The following is an 18133-nucleotide window of genomic DNA, read 5'->3' as shown; positions in this document are numbered from 1 at the left end:
AGCATCTCACTGAAGGCTGGCATCTATATTTCTCCAGCTCAGCCAGAGTTTGAGAATAGAGTGCCAGTGATAGGCTACCTGAAACTGCTACCCATTAAATGCAATATGCTTTAGGAATGACAAGGCTGAAAAAAGTGGAAGTCATATAACATAAATAAGTAACAAATTATGTTTTGTAGTTCAAACTGTGCCGTAACTGATCGTCTGTCTGGGGTTCTGATTTGGTTTGAGCATTGTCTCTTGGCATCCCTGCCTGATAGCTTTATAAAGGTTGTGATGTCTACATCAAGACTTATAGCTATGGCAGGATTATTAGTTAAGAGTTAGGATTAGGAATTTAGTTCAAAAGCTCCAACAAAAACAATACCATGCAGTTCAAAATGAGTAAAAGTGGAGCAAAATAACTTTGCACACGTTTCTGGGTGTCTAAGTTCTTTATGGAAAATTGTTCTTCTCAATTTTTTGAGAATTTTTTTTGAGGTCCCAAAAAATACCTAAACAGGAGTGTAGTATGTAACGTATGTCTACAGCAGAATTTTTAACTGAACCGGTTTGATAAATTACTTATTTACTCATAAAGCAATAAAATTATACTGAACTGTTTAAAGGGTCACCAGCCAAACTGCATTATTGTTCTTCATGAGACCTTTGACTTCTTTTGACTTCAGTTGTATCTTCACTTGAGAGAGAACTGTTCTGCACGTGGAGACCAGGGTAACAGTCATTTTTAGCTTCATAGAGTTGGCATCATTCAACTGTCCCTGACACAACTCGGGGATTCCTCTCTTTTCTATGTTGAGAAGGTCATCTACGTGGCACATTTAAGAACAGCAGGCTTCATATGTTTTTCTTTCATCACATAGGATCAGGCATTTAGAGACAACACTCTGTTCTTCTGGAGAAGTGCCTGTTAACATACTGCCAAGAGTACTTGGAGGGTCTCTGTGGCATCAACTGTATGAAAACATGCCTTCTCCATATGCAGTTCTTCACCGGTATGTCCAGCTCTCTGATTTTTTTTGGAACGTGTAACATTCAGTCAATGGCGATGTTTTCCAATAGCCGGAAGACCATTGTTTATATAGTGATACGCCTTTCATTGAACCAACTGCAAATTCTATAACAAGAACTTGCAACAGAACATCAGGGAAAGTGAAACTGAAGCCTGCGGTGTTGGGTTTCGTTAGGACACTACATAAGAAACCTGGCAATACTGTTTGATGAACATCCCATTTGGAGTCCTTGCTCTTCATACATCTTTTGCAAATTTTGTCAACCTGGACCCTGATGCTGCTCTACCATGGAAAAAAAAATAGATGTGGAGCAGTTTTAGAGATTTTAAATTTGCCTTTCTTGAGCTAATTAAAACTGAGGTCAATTGTAATCATCTTGTTGAATCCTATCTGAGATTCATCAATATAATACAGATGAATAATTAAACCTGGAGCTTTCTTGTGACGCATGAGGCACAGGCAATCCTGGGATAAACTCTGCATGTCTTAGCTTTTCCTCCTGTTTGAATTCAAGCAATTATAAACTCAAATGGGAATTAATGCTTGCTTGTTCTCAGAGAGTGTGCCTTGGAATGAGTGTTTATTCTCGATTAAGTTTTGGATTATGGTGCATCGATTTTTTTTCTTCAACAGGATTTGTGGTGAATGAATCTCTTTGGTTTTGAGCCCGAACAGTTGAATGTGGCCACACTTTTGCTTGCTTCAAATTTTTATCTTAGTTCCTACAGAAATGAGTGTTGGGGAACATGTGGTTGCTCTACCAGAATGAATAACGTTTTGCTAATGATGCTTGTATTAGTGTTTGAAGTAGTGTTGTGTGCCTTACAATGCTTGTACTGCGGTGTTCTAGCACAGGATGTTACATCTGCAGAGCACTCACACAGGCATACCATCGTACCCACGAACAACTGATTGACATTAAGTAAGAAAGCAGTAATAAAAACTAGTGCAAATGTCACCTATGCCCGTGGGCACCAGTTGTAATGTTTATTTTAGACCTCTAACTTCTATTGTCATTAAAGAAGGGATAAATGTCTGGAGGAGAACATTCAATATGAAGACCAAATACAAATGTACTACAACTCAAACAGCCCTGTCACGTAGCCGCCATCATAGTTCTCTGTCTTCATCTACCCCATATAAATGAGAAACAGGTTTATTATCACTGATGTATGTTGTGAAATTTCTCTTTGTGGCAGCTGCACAGTGGAAAACATAAAAAAAAAACTATAAGTTACAAATAAATTATGCAGCACTCTCTCAGGAGAATACGAAAACTACAGCGAACTGTCAGGTCAGAACAATAGTTATTGGTTGCATTCTACTGTCACTGCAAAGTTCAAAGTAAATTTATTATCAAAGCGCATATATGTCATTCATTTTCTTGCGATTCAACAAGACGGACAAACAACCACTGCAAATGAGAACTGTACAAATACAAAAGAAAAGAATTGATAAATAAATAAATAAGCAATAAGTATTGAGAATATGAGATGAAGAGTCCTTGAAAGTGAGTCCATAGGTTGTGGGAACAGTACAGTGATGGGGTGAGTGAAGTTGAGTGAAGTTAACGCCTCTGGTTAAAGAGTCTGATGTTAATAACAGTTCCTGAACCTGCTGGTGTGGGTCCTGAGGCTCCTGTACCACCTTCCTTGTGGCAGCAGTGAGATGAGAGCATGAGCTGGCTGACAGGGACCTTTGATGATGGATGCTGCTTCCCTACTCCTACGACAGTGCTCTCTGTAGATGTGCTCAGTGGTGGGGAGGGCTTTACCCGTGATGGACTGGGCCGTATCCACTACTTATTATTGGATTTTCCATTGCAGCCCTGGGAAAAAGCTTCTGACTATCCACAAGATCAATGCCTGTCATCATCTTATACACCTCTTATCAGTTCACCCCTCATCCTTCGTCGCCCCAAGGAAAAAAGGTCGAATTCATTCTCATAAGGCATGCTCCCCAATCCAGTTAACATCCTTGTAAATCTCTTCTGCACCCTTTCTATGGTTTCCACATCCTTCCTGTAGTGAGGCAACCAGAACTGAGCACAGTACTCCAAGTGGGGTCTGACCAGGGTCCTAAATAGCTCCAGCTCCAAAACTCAATCCCATGACTGATGAAGGCCAATGCACCATTTGCTTTCTTAACCACAGAGTCAACCTGTGTAGCAGCTTTGAACGTCCTATGGACTCAGACCCCAAGATCCCGCTGATCCTCCACACTGCCAAGAATCCTACCATTAATATTATTTTCTGTTATCATATTTGACGTACCAAAATGAACCACCTCACACTTATCTGGTTTGAACTCCATCTGCCACTTCTCAGCCCAGTTTTGCATCCTATCAATGTCCCGCTGTGACAGCCCTCCACACTGTCCAGAACACCCCCAACCTTTGTGTCATCAGCAAATTTACTAACCCATCCCTCCACTTCTTCATCCAGGTCATTTATAAAAATCACGAAGAGTTGGGGTCCCAGAACAGATCCCTGAGACACACCACTGGTGACCGACTTCAATGCAGAATATGACCTGTCTACAACTACTCTTTGCCTTCTGTGGGCAAGCCAGTTCTAGATCCAAAATTACTTTCTCAATAAGCCTGGCATGGGGTACCTTATCAAATGCCTTGCTGAAATCCATACACACTACATTTACAGCTTTACCTTCATCAATGTGTTTAGACACATCCTCAAAAGATTCAATCAGACTCATAATGCACGACCTGCCTTTCACAAAGCCATGCTGACTATTCCTAATTATGTTACGCCTCTCCAAATGTTCATAAATCCTGCCTCTCAGGATCTTCTCCATCAACTTACCAACCACTGAAGTAAGACTCACTAGTCTATAATTTCCTGGGCTATCTCTACTCCCTTTCTTGAATAATGGAACAAGATCCGCAACCCTCCAATCCACCGGAACCTCTCCCGTCCCCATTGATGATGCAAAGTTCATCGCCAGAGGCTCAGCAATCTCCTCCCTCGCCTCCCACAGTAGCCTGGATTCTATGTTTCTTTAATTCAGTAAATGATAGTGATGTCATCAGTAAACTTAAATATGTCATTGGAGCTGTGCTTAGCCTTACAGATATAAGTATAAAGTGAGTAGAGCAGGGAGCTAAGCACAGAATTTACCTGGACCTCTTGTATCTTACTAGGTTATTGAACCTGAATGCCATCGAACTGGCCCTCAGCAGATTGCAGGTCTCATCGTTTATCCAGGACTTCTGGCTGGTGAAGACTGAATGCCTTTTTAGGGACAAATTCATTCATGATTGTGTTTATAAAGACTGTGATAACTGTGGTGTATTAATTCAGGTCCTATGATGAGTCCTTGAACACGGCCCAGTCCACAAAGGGCTCCCAGATTGGTTTGGAAGCAATCCTGTAGTTGCTCCCCTGTCTCGCATGACCACCTCTATGTCATCCTAATCTCTGGAGCTTTATTCTCTAACTTCTGCCTGTATGCAGGTAGGAGGATAGCCAAGTGATCAGATTTCCCAAAATGCAGTATAGGTATGGAACGGTAGGCAGTCCTAATTGTAGTGCAGCAATATTCGAGTGTGTTGGGACCCCTGGTGCTGCAGGTGATATGTTAATGATAATTGGGCAGAGATTTCTTCAAGCAAGCCTGACTGAATTCCTCGTCTATGGCAAGCAGTTTCTTGATTGGTGATGGCAGCATTCGATATCTTAAGTAGCTGATTGATGTCAGCTTTTGGTGCTATGTGAACTGCAGTCAGGGTCACATAGGAGAGCTCTCCTGGTAAGTAGAACAGTGAGCACATAATCATTAGATATTCCAGTTCAGGAGAACAAGAGTGCAACATGACCACTGCATTCATGCACCACAAAAAATTGATTACGGTATTGGATCGCCAGCAGGTGGTAAGAGTGGGCTCCCTCACCTCTACCCCTCTCACCCTCAACACAGGTGCCCCTCAGGGCTGTGTCCTAAGCACCATCGTTCACTCCCTGTATACCTATGACTTTGTTGCCACCCACAGCTCCAATCTGCTAATTAAATTTACTGATGATTCTACATTGTTTGACCTTATTTCAAATAATAAAAAGGAAGCCTACAGAGAGGAAGTCATCACGCTGACACAGTTGTGTCAAGGAAACAACCTCTCCCTTAATGTTGCAAAAAAAATGAGCTGGTTGTGGACTTCTGGAGGAATGGAGACAGGCTAACTCCTATCGACGTCAATGGATTTGGGCTTGAGAGGGTGAACAGCTTTAAGTTTCTCAGCATACACATCACCGAGGATCTCACGTGGTCTGTATATACTGGCTGTGTTGTGAAAAAAGCACAACAGTGCCTCTTTCACCTCAGATGGTTGAAGGAAGTTGGTATGGGTCCCCAGACCCTAAGAACTTTCTACAGGGGCACAATTGAGAGCATCCTGGCTAGCCACTTCACTGCTGGGTATGGGAACAATCGCAGGACACTGCAGAGAGTAGTGTGGGCAGCCCAGCGCATCTGTAGATGTGAACTTCCCCCAACTCAGGACATTTACAGAGACAGGTGTGTAAAAAGGGCCCAAAGGATCATTGAGGACCCAAGTCACCCAACCAGAAACTGGTCCAACTGCTACCACCTGGAAAACTGTACCACAGCATAAAAACCAGGACCAACAGCTTCTTCCACCAGGCCAACAGACTGATAAATTCACACGGATATGAGTGTATTTCTGTGTTATATTAACTATCCTGTTGTACATAATATTTATTACAAATTGCACATGCATATTTAGAGGGAAACGTAATGGAAAGATTTTTACTCATGTATGTGAAGGATATAAGTAATAAAGTCAATTTAATCCCAAAACCCTAACTTTTAGCCTTTTCTGAATCAGCAGTCCAGTCCATTCTGTGCATTGAGAAGCCTTTGGGTCTTACAGACATATCAACATGTCCGGAGTGAGCCATATCTCTACAAAACAGAGTACACAGTAGTTCCTCATTTAATTCTGAAACAGCAATCTTGCTCTTTAGTACTCAGTCTTGTTCTCCAGTGACTGTACATTTGCCAGCAAGATGCTGGGTAGAGGAACTTTCAATCCTTGGCATTTCAGTCTGACTTGGAGTCCTCCCTCCTCCCTCTCTTCCAGCCGTGGCAATATACAGTATCTTTGTCCACTTAAAGGTGCCAAAAGTTCTTCAGAAGTATGTTGTTTAAAGGAAAATTGCGGGTTCCAGATTGCAGTGAAAACACTTCAGAAGATTCAAAGATTCAAGGTTCAAAGTACATTTATTATCAAAGTATGTATGCAGTATGCAACCCTGAGATACATCTTCCCGTAGTGAGCCACAAAACAAAGAAACACCGTGGAACCTGTTCAAAGAAAACATCAAACACACAATGTGAAAAAAAGATCAAATTGTGCAAACAGCAAATAACGAGTGAATAATACACTGAATATTAAACATCAAACCTGTAGAGTCCTTGAAATAGTCTAGGAATGTTCAGTTTAGTTCAGTACATTTCAATTTAGTGCTATGCCGTTTGTTGACTGAAGGCTGCAGAGTGAATTCACCTCGATTAAAATAGCAATAAAAAGGAGTAACCAGAAATCACAATCACATATAACATGAACTGCAGAGCCTCTAAAAATGAGTGCGATCCACAAACTGTGCCGATCAAACCCTGCCCAAGACTCAAGACTCCTGCACCTTCCTCCGGAAGCAGCAAGCGAGAGGGAAAGAGAGCGTGCTCAAATGTGTCCAGACGGCACTGAACACACACTCGTCTTACACTCTCGTCCTTGTTGATTTTAATCTTGCTTGACGCTTTAATTGGCAAGTTGGTCAAGAATTGGAGCCAATTAAGGTTTCATGCTCCGACATTAGGCCACAGACTCCATTCTCAACCACGCCGAATTCCCTCAGAGATAGCAAAGGCACCGGATAGCTCAGTCAGCACAAAAGCACATTATCAAAATGGTAATTACAGGTAAATTAGTAGTAGATGTATATTTAAAAGAAGAAGTAGTTTAGTGAGCTGTGTGCAGGATGTGGCTATTTAGATATGTTGGTCACTGGCACCATCTTGTAGAGGAGAAGTACAGCCTGCAATACATTACCATGGTTTACTGATGCCATCTTGCTCATGTACGTGTCCATAACAAAGAAACGGGCAGGAAAAATCATTGTGGATACTACTCAATGTCAACTGCCTTTTCTGAAAAATCCCTTCTTGTAGGGCTGTTAAAACAAAAACTTCACACCATCTTAAAAATTTCTTCTCCCAGGCAGTTAACCTGATCAATCAGTCTAGTTAGTTCCCCACACGCGTCCCTTTGTTTTTTATTGATTTTATTTTGTTTAGAGATACAGCGTGGAATGGAGCTGCACCACTCAGCAGCCCACCTGTCTAACACTAGCCTAATCACAGGACAATTTACAATGTCCGCTTAGCCTGCTAACAGTATGTTTTTGACCCTGTGGGAGGAAACCAGAGCATCTGGAAGAAACCCACATGCTCATGGGTTCAAACTCCAAAGTCCGAACTCTGGAATCCCCCCAAGTCATAATAGCATCATGCTAACTACTAAGCTACTGTGGCATCGTATCTATTACCTCAGTCACTGCAATGCTCTGAAAACACTTGAAACCATTTTTTATAATGTTATTTACATTATAAACACTGGTATTTAGGCATTAATCCACATTTTGTTCCATAGCCGTACTTTAACCTCTAAATTATAACAGTTAAGTTGTTGTTTTTTGTTGCATGTCATGCCAATAGACAACAGCATATACACGTAAATGTATATGTCGAATAAAATTAGTCCTTAATCCTTGATAAATTATTAATAGATAAGAAACAGTGCAAAAGAGAAATAGTGAGGTAGATTCAGAAAGCTGACGGTAGAGGGCAAGAGCCTGTTCCTAAAACATTGAGTGTGGGATGTTAGACTCCTGTACCTCCTCCATTGTGCATTTAATATCTCATTAAGTGAGTAATTTTGTATGTATATTGTTTGATTAAGATCTCTTGTTCATTTAAATAATTCATTGTGGGTTTAGATATAAAAATACCTTAATTGCATACATCATCACACTACCATACGTTGAGTACACACCTCGCTTAAAGTAAATTCAAAGTTGCACCTGTATTTATGGGTTCCCGACTTGATATGTACTAATTCAATGTTTTGAAGTTACAAAACGTATCATTGGTGACGAGGTACTTTTAAAACAAACCCAACATGTCTACCAAACTACAGAGAGATGTTTAAACTAAAAATAACACAGAGGAACAGTGAGTTTAAAAAAACAGTTTAGTACATGGAGACACTCTATTAATAATTTATCAAGGATAAAGGACTAATTTTATTTGACATATACATTTACGTGTATATACTGTGGTCTATTGGCATGACATGCAACAAAAAACAAATTCAGCTGTTACAAATATAATTTAGACATTAAGGTATAGCTCAAATTTTAAGCAAAATGTAGTGCTGCACAAAACTACAAACCTTAATTGATATAGTTGTTGAAGAAAGTGCAAAAATGGGTCTATCTATCAGTCGCAAAAAGACAGAATGTATGGTGATATCCAAGAAGAAGGAGGACCCTATCTGCAGGCTGAAACTAAACAGGGAAGACCTAAAACAACAGAACTTTTTCTACTTAGGAAGCTGGATGACATCAGATGGCAGGTGCAACATGGACATCAAAAGAAGAATAGGGATGGCAAAAGACACTTTTATGAGAATGAAGAATATACTTACCAACATTAAACTACACATGACAACCCGCCTTAGAGTACTGAAATGTTACATTTATCCAGTTATGTTATATGGATCAGAATGTTGGACAATATCTAGTAACATAAGGAAACGAATTGAAGCAGCAATGATGTGGTTTTTGAGGAGGATGCAAAGAATGTCATGGATGAAACGAATATCTAATGAGGATGTCATGAACAGAGCAAGCACAAAAAGAGAAATAATGCATGAGATCATGAAAAGGCAACGTAACTTCATTGAACATGTGATTAGGAAAGAGGAATTAGAATGCATGTTAATTATGGGAAAGATTGAAGGGAAGAAAGCAAAAGGAAGGCAAAGAGAAATGATGATGGAGACAGCAGCCAGAGAACTGGAAATGAATACCAATGATTTGTTCCACTTGACCCGAAACAGGAGTGTGTGGGCCATGGCAGTCAAAGCTCAATCTGGGCATGGCACCTGATGATGATGAGTGCAGCACATATTCTTCGGAAGAGAAGACACAAATGATTCATAAAGAAAGTTAACAAAATGGAAGAATTCGCGGATTTATAAAGAGAGTGTACTGGGTTATAATAATCATTAAAAAACATCAGAAATGGCTGGTTACATAAGAAAGATTGATGAGTTTGATTTGATTACACAATGGGCAATTGGCTTGTGTATACTGAGCTATTGGAACAGTATTTTGAAGCAAATGAAATGGCCAAGCAGAAGTGAATGCTAATTTGGCTACGTGCACTAAGTTTAAAGGCATACAGTTTGATTGCTCCAACTAAACATCAGTAATGTGCTTTTCTACTATTGTAACAGTGATACAGGAACACTTGGAACCAAAGTCATTCACATACAAGAGAAAATCTGCAGATGCTGGAAATCCAAGCAACGCCCACAATTTTCCTCCAGCATTTTGTGTGTGTTGCTTGAACCAAAGCCATTGTTGACTTGAGGTTTCATAAGCGGGATCAAAAGGAAGGGCAGTCCATTTCAGCGTATGTGGCTGAATTGAAGCGATTGTCTAAGCATTGTCAGTTTGGTAATGAAACACGAAGAGATCCTTTAGTTTGTGGAATCTTAAAAGAGAGCATTCAAAAATGGCTCCTAACCGAAGCACAAGCTTACATTCAAACGAGCAGTGGAAATCACTATTTCAATGGAAACCATGGACAGAGACACAATTGAGTTGAAGCATGAATAAAATTGCAGCATCTAAACAGAAACTGGCCTGGCTGAAGAAATTGTGTCACAGTTGTGGCAGGCGCTCACATGCACCAAATAAATGCAGATTTAAAGGCAAAACTTGTGGAAAATGCGACAAAGTAGGACACATACGAAAAGCATGTTGGGCAGACAAAAATAAATGGATTGCACAGGGAAGACAAAAAGGTACAAGTTCAAGTTGCAGTTTCAAAAAGAGCACTAATCCACATGCTGTTGATAACAATCTGATAATGATGAGAGTGACACAGGATTATGTAACCTTAAGATCAACAGTGTCAAAACTAACAATAGACAAGCAATATGGTTTACGCCAAAAATGAACAGCAAATTAATTAAAATGGAATTAGACACTTGTTCGGCTGTTCCACAAAATGAGTTTGAACGGCATTTTAAAGATACCAAACTGAAGCCTGCACATATCCAATTCAGAACTGTAAAATTAGATGCAATGACCAAAGCCCAGCTGGATGAATGGGATGGTGAAAAAGAAAGGAGTCAATGAAGATACAAAAGCAGGCGATTTGTCAGATGTTGTGGATGCAAAAACCAAGAGGAGAGACCCAATCATAAATGGAGTAATAGAAGGATTAAAAAGAGAATACTCCAATGAACTAAATGCACCTTCCCGAGATCAAGATGCACAAACTAGAAGGAAAAAAAGGAAGAAGAAAGAAGGTGGCCACTGCTGTCAGAACCTGCAGTCTGAGAGTCAACTCCAACAACCACCACGGAGAAGGCCTCATAACCTGAGAATGTTTTCACAGCCACATGTTCACCTTCTAAGCAGAGTGATATCCACCCCTCCCCTGTCAGGAAGGACATTATCCGACAAGTGTAAGAAAATCCTCCACAGCGATTATATCTTTAAGCCTGAATGGGACCATTTAAAATTTACTATGCTGTGTATGTGTGTATATCGTATTTGCATTATCTGGTATGTGGTGTATAAAGTTAAGGTGCATTCTATTGAGTTGAAGTTTATAGCTAAGCACGGAGGACTTGTGTATTTAATATTTCATTAATATTTGAGTGATTTAATATATATATATAGTTTGATTAAGCATTCTTGTTCATTTAAATATTTGATTATGGCTTATATGTAAAAATACATTGATTGTATACATCATTACACTACCACATGATGCATGCATGGCTCTCTTAAAGTCAAAGTTACGCCCACATTTTCTAACTCTTGTGTTCATTTGAATTAGTTTAATCTTTTGCAGTTACAAGGCACAACATCCTTCCCAGTGGTGGTAATGAGAAGAGGTTATGTCCCAGCTGGTGAAAGTCAATAATATGTGTTAGAGCTGGAGAATTCCATATAGAACAACCCATGTCACCTCCATCTGGTCATCCATATTAGGTTCCTTTCTGCCAATACCTAATATTGTTCCTCAATTTTATTGAAATCCCTCTTCTTTTGTGTGTTTTCTGGAGCCCTAAACCTTACAAGAAATTGGTATCTCTGCAATGTAATGACTCAGCGTTTGGCCTTTTTAAAATTTATAATCTTCATTTGCCAGGGTCTAACTTTTGAAATTCACTTGAATAGCCTTCCTGACTCTTTATTTTTCTTTTCTTTTTAAAGATCAAATTAGGCTTGTATCTCCTTCTCTGATTCAGTGCCAACTTATTTGTAATTAAGAAAAAGAAAGTCTGCCCCATGGCACTTTACAGACCGTGAAATACTTTGAACAAGTTTGCATTCAAATGAGCAGTGGAAATCACTATCTCAATGGTGAAAAAAGGAGGGTAATGCCCAGATGAAGTTCCTTGGAATACTCTTCAACATTAAGAGTGTCTTATAAATGCACCCTGTGAATTTATTCCTCATTGACAATAACTGCCAAAGATGGGCCCTGCTTCTTTCTTAGCCTGCATTTTTGCGATCACCATTTTGATAAGGGAATTGAAGTACTCTAGGAACAGCTGTTGAGTACCATGCTATTGAATCCTCCCCCCCCCCTGAATTCCCTCTATCCTATTAAAGATATAAAGCCACCTCAGTTTTGCTAATAGACATGAACAAGCCTCTTGTATATGTTAGAGGAATTTACTGATCAGATAGAAATACTATGCTGCCTCTAAATTGGGGCATTCAACTTGTGAAATCAATTAGCTGCACACATTCCCACTGAGTGTAATTATGAGGGCTCCACACCATTTTCCTTTTACAAAGATTCAAAGTACATTTATTATCAAAGTATGAATACAGAATACAATACTGAGATCGTCTTCCTGCAGGCAGCCAGGAAACAGAAAAGCACCATTGAACCCGTTCAAAGAAAATGCCAAGCACCTAATGCGTGAAAAAAGATCAGATTGCACAAGTTTCAAAAGGGGAGTGAACAACATATAGTGTACCAAACACTTAGTTTGGTATAACAAAAATTTGGGTTATTGTAATATTGTGAGAACATCAGATGTGAGGTACACGGAACAACATGGATGTGCTTTCCTGCCTAACTTGTTGGTTTCAAATTGCCATCTTCTATTAATTAAATGCAAGTTCCTGCAATTGTTACAATGCAACAGAGCAGGTATATTTTCAGGCAGCACTTAAAGGTGTCTATCACTTTGCAAGCAAGTTCCTTCCACTCACAGAGGAGTATTATCAATGAATAAATAGGGGATAGGAGTGTATGATAATCCACAAGGGCACAGAGGAACTTGAGCTGACTGGTGTAGAAAAGTACTCAGAGGATGTACGTTTTTTCCCCAGGGTTCATGAATCCTTAAGGACTACAGTATAGTGAGATACTCCTGATGGGATCTATAAGGACATGGGTTTCAAAATGTTGGCAGTTTCAGGAAGCCTGCATTGCAGATAAAAGTTTTGTCCATTTTGCCTGCTCCTGTTGGCTTCTGAATGCGGGAGTAAGCAGAAAAGTCTGACCTGTAGCAGAGATCAAGAGAAACAGCCCAGAGTGATCCAGAACCTGGGAAATTCTGAGTGATCATGCCGTTAACTATCACAGGCAAAGGTGGGTATAATGAAGGTTTTAAAGATCAGAAATCTCATTGAGGACAGTGAGTGCAGTTTGAGAGCTGGCCCTTTAAGTAATACTGTTTGAGGGAGAAACGGGATGAGCAAAATTCGTAGGTTTTATTTAGAGCTGCCTGGATAAATTTCTAGCCCTGGGATTTTGATGTTGCTTGCCATTTCCTAAATGCTAACTTGTTTCCAGGAGCTGCAATTATCTGCTACGTCAGTCAAGGCCTTTGCACTTTGAGACTGATATTAGCTTTAGAAAAGAGACATTGTTGTGACTCAATCAGTGCTTTATGATTTAACGGATTGCAACTACATTATCACTGACAGCAGCTCCCTATGCAACGATACCCTTGTGTATTCAACTGCTATTTTGAAATATTTAATTTGTGCAAATGCACTGTAAATATTGTGTAAGATTTTTTAAAAAAGTTTAATCTGTTTTCTCTGCATTCCCTACATGTGTGCTTGGCACATTCTGCTGTCAGGTTAATATTCATGTGGTCTCAAATTTCAAAGTAAATTTATTATTATAGTACATATATGTCACCATATACAAACCTGAGAATCATTTTCTTGCAGGCATACTCATTAAATCCATAACAGAATAATAACCTTAATAGGATCAGTGAAAGGCTGCACCAACTTGAGCTTTCACTTAGTGTGCAAAAGACAACAAAGAGAAAAAAATAATAATGAATAAATATCAATATCACGAGATGAAGAGATCTTGATAGCAAGCCCATAGGTTGTGGGAACATTTCAGTGATGTGGCAAGTGAAGTGGAGTGAGGTTATCCACTTTGGTTCAAGAGCCTGATGATTGATGGGTAGAAACTGTTCTTGAACCTAATGCTGTGAGTCCTGCGGCTCCTGTGCCTTCTTCCTGATGGCAGCTGCGAGAGGAGAGCATGACCTGGGTGATGATGAATGATGCTTTCTTGCAGCAACGCTTCATGTAGCTGTGCACAATGGTGGGGAGGGCTTTACCCATGATGGATGCTGCAGGAGGACAAATTTCAGTGTTGTATTCTGCATACATACTTCGATAATTAATGTATTTTATTAATGTAATTCGGAATAGCAACTACAACCGCTTTGCATTAGAATGGAGTATTTATTTTGTTCTGCGTTCCTTCTTGTAGAAATGGTGTATTTACTTTTTCTTGTGAATGTGTGTCTCTGCTACCCCATGCCTGTGAACCTGCTGCAAATAAGTTTTTCATTGCACCTGTGTGTGTGCATACAACAATAAACTTGACTTTGACTTTGAGTAACTATGTGATGCCTTCTCTCATGGTGACCCCTGCCCCTTGTACTTACAGAACTGATAATCATGGTGTGGTTATCATGAGTACCAAAACCCAGAGAAAATTTGCCAGCAACACTTCTGAAGTTTGAGCCAGTGTGTGAGGAAGCCTTGATCTCTATTTAAGTCACATGTGGGCTGCATCATGGCTGAGTTACTAATGTGAGACCTTGCGAATGAAAATAGTTCTGCAGGTGGCTTTGCTGAATGTGTGGTTTGAAGTTCTGTTCTTGATTGCACAGCATACCCAATGCATCCATGAGCTGGGAATTATATGGGCAGTCTATGTGTTTTTAGATCATATTCCAGGTTAAAATATATGCAAAGAGAGGCCATGTTAATTGTTGACTGTCTGTCCTTCCTTTATTGAAACTGAAGGTTTGTGGATTTGAGACAAGTTGAGTTAGCTAGGGATCATTCTGCAATTATGACATTGTGGATAGCATAATTATGGTTTAACCAAAATAAGAACCAGTCTTCAGGAATTAAAACAAGAGTCCTGATGAAGGATTTCGGCCCAAAATGTCGACAACTTGCTGTTTTCCATAGATGCTGCCTGACCTGCTGAGTTCCTCCAGCATTTTGTGTGCATTGTTCAGGAAATAAAACCTGGACACTTTATACTTTATTGTCGCCAAACAATTTATACTAGAACGTACAATCATCACAGCGATATTTGATTCTGCGCTTCCTGCTCCCCGGATTACAAATCGATAGTAAATATTATAAATTTAGATTATAAATCATAATAGAAAATAGAAAAATGGAAAGTAAGGTAGTGCAAAAAAACCGAGAGGCCGGTCCGGATATTTGGAGGGTACGGCCCAGATCCGGGTCAGGATCCGTTCAGCAGTCTTATCACAATTTGGAAAGAAGCTGTTAACAAATCTTCATCTTCCAGATCATACTTTGTGCTCATGAAAAGAATCATTGGGTTGGGGACATTCTGATTCTATCCCATTGAAACTGCACAGAGAAATACATTGTTTCTGCTATTAAAACATTGTTAAAGGTACATCCCTGCCACTAAAGACATAAATCAGGACAGATGGGTTTTGTCTCTTGACCTTCTGGTTAGTTGTCTATCCATCTTCCAATACGTGCAACAAAAGGGTTATTATTACGACTGTCTGCAGTTTATATTCAGCGGTTTTTGGAACAGACACCAGTGGTGATTATTCAGAGGCTCTGCTGGTTGGGGATGTGCTACTATTGTAACTATGTAATTCTGTAAATTCATTTGACTAAATTCCAAATGTTAAAATTATATAGGTGATTATAGCAATTGAAACTGTAGTTCATAGTAATCTTTGGATTGAAGAATTATAAAACATTGTGCCAGGAGAGAGTGATTCTCTTAGACTCTCCTGGACTCATTCTCTTTTGGAGGTTTGCTGTATGAATAAAGGTTTTTATATTTTCCCAGTTGCAGCTTCTGTGTGACTTGGCTTTACTTAGTTACAATAGAGTTTTGCTTTAATTTTCTTGATGTCTTTCTATCCCTATCTGATACAAATCCATCTGTTTGTGGGAAATTACAAACTAACCTTACCTCCTCAGAACACCTACCAGGCGTGTAAAGTAATTAGGAAGTTGAGATTAAGAGATGTCAATGATAGAAATTAATATAAAATCACTTTGAGGAATATTAGACCAACAAAAAAATCAGAGAAATGTGTTCTTTCAGCCTCCGTACAAAGGTGGATGGATGAAGTTAACCTATCATAAAGGTATTGTGTTACTTTGTTCACTGAGGGGCTAGGAAAACTGTAACCTCATTGCTCCAGTAACCTGGATTCAGACTTGATTTTTACTGCTCTTTATGTGAAATATGCACATTTCCCCTGTAACTTTGTGCTTTCCTCTAATGCTTTGATTTTATTTCATATCCCAATGCATTTTGGTAGGTTAGTTGGCCAATATAAATTGCCCCTCATGTGTAGGTGAGTGGTGGAATGATGGGAAAGTGAGAAGAATAAGATCAGATTCAGATCAATTCATGGCTTATACATAAAAGTTTACAGTGAAATGTGTTGATTGCATTAATGACCAAAATACCTAAGCATGTGCTGGGGGCAGCCCGCAAATGCCGCCACATATCCTGGCGCCAACAGTGGATACCCACAATGTCCAATGCAACAACACAGCGTGTAACACAACAAAACAAACAAGCAACATCAATAACTTCAGAACAAAAAAAAAAGCAAAAAACAGCATAATAAGCCCCTTTCCCTAGTCCCTCATACAAACTACAGTCCCAGGACAGGCTGCCTCCAGGCCTCAAGTCCTTGTCCCTAGACTCTCAAATTTTCAGAATTTGGGTTTCCAAATTCCAGTCTCTGGTCTAGGGTCCTGAACTTGCATACATCAGGTCTCCGTCCTCCAGTCTCTGGCCCGGCTCACAGACTTGCCCACCAGACTCACTGACTTCGGTCTTTGACTTTTCAGGCTTTTCTACCTCAGAACTCACCATGTTCTGGACTTTGACCCTCCAGCTTTGCCCTTCATTTTTTGTCGACCTCTCGGTATCAACCCAAGGACTCGTCAGACATGGGTTTGAACTTTGGGCCTCAAAGAAAATGGGGATGGTGCGGGATAAGTGTAAGTGGGTGCTTAATGGTCAGTATGGATCAGTGGGCTTAAAAAACTGTGTCTCTACTGCACTCTAAAAGCTCAAGCAAGAGTCTTCTGCTCTGGCTGGCAGAAATAAGAACTGAAATTGGCAAACAATGTGCTTAGTAACACAGTTTTGACACAAGATTGTTTTCATTCATCGATGTGTTTTGTGTTCCATTGGCAAGGGCAGCAGTTATCACTCATTGTTAATTGCTTATAAGATTGATGATGAGCTGCTTTTTAGAACTGTAACACTTCATGATTGAATGCACTACCACAGCATAGTGATGTTGGGATGCTACCTAAATATTTTCAGTATCAGAATGGTATGTGACCTGGAAGGTGGTTCTGTTTTCATCAGCCTGCTGCTTCAAGAATTTATATTAATTTGCTTCACAATAAAATGGAGGCAAAACTTGTTGAAGAAAGCCAATCACTGCTACCTATTGAACTTAATTTGTCAGGGGAATGGAAACTGGAGTGATAAGACAGAGGATGGTCAGTTGTTATACACGTAGATGCAGTGTGTAATGAGAATGTGAGGAAGGATAAACAGACGATAGAGCAACGTTGCTGTCAGTTTGATGAGTTAAGGTGTAACAGTGGGCCAAAATCAAAAAGGGTGATGAATGCAGAACTGCAGGTGTTGTATTTGAATGGGCAGTGTACACAATAAGGTGGATGATTTTGTAGCACAGTTAGAGATTGGCAGGTTTGACGTTGTGGGCATCTCTGATTTGTGTCTGATGTGGACATCTCTGAATCCTAACTGAGAGAAGTTTATAGTTGGGAGTTTAACATCCAAGGTTACACATTGTAACCAAAGGACAGGCAGGTAGGCAGAGGGGATGGGGTGGCACTGTTGGTAAAGAATGTTATCAAATCCTTAGAAAGATGGGATGTATAATCAGAAGATGTAAAATCTTTATGGATAGATTTAAGGAATTGCTAGCATAAAAAGACCCTGATGGGAATTGTATAAAATGGGAGATAGAAGATGCATGGCAAAAGGGCAATATTACAATAATCATGGGGGATTTCAATGTGCACGTACATTGAGAAAATCCAGTTGGTACTGGATCCCAAGACAGGGAAGTTGTAGAATATTTATGAGATGACTTTTTAGTGCAGCTTGTCATTGAACCAACCAGGGGAAAGATAGTTCTGGATTGGGTATCATGTAATGACCCAGATTTGATTAGGAAGCTTAAGGTAAAGGAATCCTTAGGAGAGAGT

At 39.8% G+C, this 18133-nt stretch overlaps 1 protein-coding gene across 1 annotated transcript in view; it reads left to right on the top strand.

Annotated features, from left to right (window-relative positions):
- The window catches only part of fam135b (family with sequence similarity 135 member B), a 386005-nt gene that overhangs the window by 166025 nt on the left and 201847 nt on the right, over window positions 1-18133 (top strand). The window lies entirely within an intron of this gene.

Source organism: Mobula hypostoma, chromosome 1 (assembly GCF_963921235.1).
Source record: "Mobula hypostoma chromosome 1, sMobHyp1.1, whole genome shotgun sequence".
NCBI classification, from domain to species: Eukaryota; Metazoa; Chordata; class Chondrichthyes; order Myliobatiformes; family Myliobatidae; genus Mobula; species Mobula hypostoma.
This window is presented reverse-complemented; position numbering and strand designations above follow the sequence as displayed.